This window comes from Oncorhynchus mykiss, chromosome 21 (genome assembly GCF_013265735.2).
Source record: "Oncorhynchus mykiss isolate Arlee chromosome 21, USDA_OmykA_1.1, whole genome shotgun sequence".
NCBI classification, from domain to species: Eukaryota; Metazoa; Chordata; class Actinopteri; order Salmoniformes; family Salmonidae; genus Oncorhynchus; species Oncorhynchus mykiss.
The window spans coordinates 44,957,980-44,962,221 of NC_048585.1; the positions used below are offsets into that span (position 1 = coordinate 44,957,980).

Here is a 4,242-nt window from a genome sequence, read left to right on the forward strand (position 1 = left end):
TGAGGGCCCGACGTCCACAGGTGGGGGTTGTGTTTACAGCCCAACACCGTGCAGGACGTTTGGCTTTTGCCAGAGAACACCAAGATTGGCAAATTCGCCACTGGCACCCTGTGCTCTTCACAGATGAAAGCAGGTTCACACTGAGCACATGTGACAGACGTGACAGAGTCTGGAGACGCCGTGGAGAACGTTCTGCTGCCTGCAGCATCCTCCAGAATGACCGGTTTGGCGGTGGGTCAGTCATGGTGTGGGGTGGCACTTCTTTGGGGGGCCGCACAGCCCTCCATGTGCTCGCCAGAGGTAGCCTGACTGCCACTAGGTACCGAGATGAGATCCTGAGACCCCTTGTGAGACCATATGCTGGTGCGGTTGGCCCTGGGTTCCTCCTAATGCAAGACAATGCTAGACCTCATGTCGCTGGAGTGTGTCAGCAGTTCCTGCAAGAGGAAGGCATTGATGCTATGGACTGGCCGGCCCGTTCCCCAGACCTGAATCCAATTGAGCACATCTGAGCATCATGTCTCTCTCCATCCACCAATGCCACGTTGCACCACAGACTGTCCAGGAGTTGGCGGATGCTTTAGTCCAGGTCTCAGTAGACCATCCGCCACCTCATCAGGAGCATGCCCAGGCGTTGTAGGGAGGTCATACAGGCACGTGGAGGCCACACACACTACTGAGCCTCATTTTGACTTGTTTTAAGGACATTACATCAAAGTTGGATCAGCCTGTAGTGTGCTTTTCCACTTTAATTTTGAGTGTGACTCCAAATCCAGACCTCCATGGGTTGATACATTTGATTTCCATTGATAATTTTTTGTGTGATTTTGTTGTCAGCACATTCAACTATGTAAAGAAAAAAGTATTCAATAAGAATATTTCATTCATTCAGATCTAGGATGTGTTATTTTAGTGTTCCCTTAATTTTTTTGAGCAGTGTATGTTGTTCATGTTCCTTAATAGATGGTAGCTTAATAGGTGGTAGCTGGTACTGAATCCTCATCCATACTTCAGGACTGTGGTCTCGTATCAGCCAACGTTGGAAACACAGTGATTGTGCACTGCTTCTATAAAGGCCACATAGCCATGCATTTCTCCTGGTACAAGCAACCCTTGGGAGATAAGCTTAAACTCTTATCAACTGTCTAAGTTTGACAGGAACACAACATTTTAACATCAGCTTAAGGATAACCCTCGGTTTTCAGTGGAAAATGGCCCAAAAAATAATCACCTAAGGATCTCAGACATGCAGCTCTCTGATTCAAGCACATACTACTGTGGAAGCACTTATGTCAACAAGGTGGAGTTTGTAGAAGGAGCCATTATCATAGTAAAATATATGTTTTTGTAAAACTGAATTTACAGATATACGGTGTAAATATGAGGTAATATCTTAATCAGATGAGATGTTTATTTAAACAATGTTGAGTTTGAACACTTTCTACAGTAATATTATAGAGATTCAATGCATTTATCGATCTTGTCAGGATAAGGGTCCAGAAACATATCTGTACTCCAGCAGCCTGTGTCTGAGTCAGTCCAGCCAGGAGACTCTGTGACTCTGAACTGTACAATAAACACTGAGACCTGTGTAGGAGAACAGTGTCTATTGGTTCAGACATGGCTCAGCAGAATCGCGTCCAGGAATCCTTCACTCTCATGGAGACAGGAATAATTAGTGTGAGAAGAGCCCTGATGCTGAGTCTCCTATACAGAGCTGTGTCTACAACCTCCCCAGAGGAACCTCCGCTTCTCTGATGCTGGGACTCACTACTGTGCAGTGGCCTCATGTGGGGAGATAATGTTTGGGAATGGAACCAAGCTGAACATTCAAGGTAAATTCCATTTAAAAAATAACCAAATCACTAACAGACACAACAGAGTTCTAAGCTAAGAGAGGCTAAAAGAGGCAACTACTCTGCGGCCATTAAACAATTGTATTTTGTCTTCTAACTCCTCATTTGTAACCACACCCTGTACCACTGAGCTGTGTGGCCTAACTGAGTTGGAGAGAGCTACAGTGGGCCTGAGGTACAGCTCACAAACGTACACTGCAGAGACTAATTGATTTACATTTCAATACATTTAATATAACTACACAGATAGAAAATAGCAAGATTTAAACTTGAATTCTAAGATTTGGCAAATCAATATTTTCAAAGATATGGACAACCAATTTTCCTCTTCCATCCTCCTCCACTTTGTCATCTTGTAGCAGCATACACTACATGGGGGTCCAGCTCCTTCTCTCTTCTCTTCTCCATCTACCTCTTCTTGGAGGTGAAATTCAGAGCTGCATAATTCAGTGTATCTGGATCTTGGTTCTGTAGATTTGCCAACATGTTATTTTCACGAGTGCTGAATTGCTTATATTTCAGTATTTAATCGTGCACTATTTACCTGTCCAGTGTTACCTGATCATTTTGTGGTTGTCTTTGAGAATCAGGTCCTGAAAATGATATAAAAGAGAGACGAGAGAATGGATCATTCTTTTTAAATGTGCACACTTACTCCTCATGAGAAAAACATCCGCATTTGAAGTGTAGTTCACAGGTCGCATATTATCATGAAATGGGTTTCTACCTGCGTTGTGTCTGTTTGCGTCTTGTCTGATCTTGAGGACCAGGATGAGGATGACTATAGGTAGAACAGCAGTCACAACACCCAGGATCACAACCAGGGGAAGGAGGTACATGGTTCCATCATTATGCTCTCCTACAATACCGATAGTTCCATTACACTACCCCCCATCACAACCAGTGGGAAAAGGTTCATTGATCAATCATCCTCTCTTATCAAAACAATTCATTTAGAATCACAAGTATAAAAACCATACCCATTTAAATCTAACAACTATTAGCTTATATCGAAGATATGGGTTAAAATTGATGTTTGAAATGATTTTCACCATACAATAACAGACTAAGCATACCTTCAGGACATTGCTCTGCCTCTTTGTCAGAATCCTTGTAACCTTTTGGATGAATAGTAGAGTTTAATATTCTGACTACAATAAAAGTTGATTGAACGTTGCCTTGTTTCCAACTCTTTTATGTGCACACTTGTAGCACAAACTTTCCTAGCATTCAGTTGTCACAGCTGAGAAATCGTTTAAAAGATTACCTTGAACCATCAGGACAGTCATGTTGGTGAAGATGAAATAATGATTGTACATTCCACAGAAGTACAGACCAGAATCAGCTACATCCACCTCTGTGATTTTGAGGAAGAATATTCTATTCCCAAATAACATTTCCACATGGCTGGGCTGAAAACCATTGTGATGCTGGGCATATGGGTGAGAGCTGTACATCGACGCGATGCACAGAGGCTCTGAGACGTTGACTTGTTTGAACCAAGCAACGTGCCCTGGGACTTTAAGGACATCAGTGCACTGTAGGGTGACATTATCCCCAGGGTGGACCACCACTGAGGGTGGCAGAGAGACCGAGATGACAGGGGTCAAACCTGAAAGAGAGAGAGAACAGATTTATAAGCACACATTTCTGTGAAATTATTACGGAATATACATCTGGTGTGATTTAATAAAAAGCTGTTGTTCACATGCAAAATATTTTGCACACACACATATACTACACACACACACAGTCACGACTATTTGAAAGACCAAATCTATTAAAATCTGAACTGAAGATAGTAACTTACAGAAGCTGTAGAGGACCAGAGCTGGTACACATATTCGTGCCATTCTGTGTGTACCTCCACACTGCCAGACCATTAAGGAAGGACTGAATCTTCAAATATGAGAGATGAAAGTAACTTGTAATTATGGGCGGGACATAGTGTAACAATCATATAGCTGCATACACCACAGATTGATAACAAGCTACTGGTTTTAAATTTTTGCATTTGGTTTGAGAGAGAGAATTATATTTTATCATGATCATAGAGGTTCCCAGAATGTAACATTGTAAATACTCAGAATTTATCAAATGTTTTGCAATAGACCACATTTTGTCCATTTTAAAGTAATAACCCTTGGAAAAAAGTCTGGATGAAAACAAATACTTAAAATCTGAATCTGTTTTGTCAATGATGATGCCCAGCATGGTTGGATCTAATAACTATGTTGGTCAGGAGACACCCTGGAGTTGGTAGGTATTGGCTGGAATTGGTGGTGGTTGGCCAAAAGGGGGCACTATTCTGACTGCACTAAGTAGATCACTAAACTTAGAATCTCTTACGGTTTGCAGAAGCCATAATGGACTGTCCATCTGGCAT

At 42.1% G+C, this 4,242-nt stretch overlaps 1 pseudogene; it reads right to left on the reverse strand.

Annotated features, from left to right (window-relative positions):
* Window positions 1–2,030: 2,030 nt before the first annotated feature.
* Window positions 2,031–3,709, reverse strand: LOC118942805 (annotated as a pseudogene).
* Window positions 3,710–4,242: the final 533 nt, after the last annotated feature.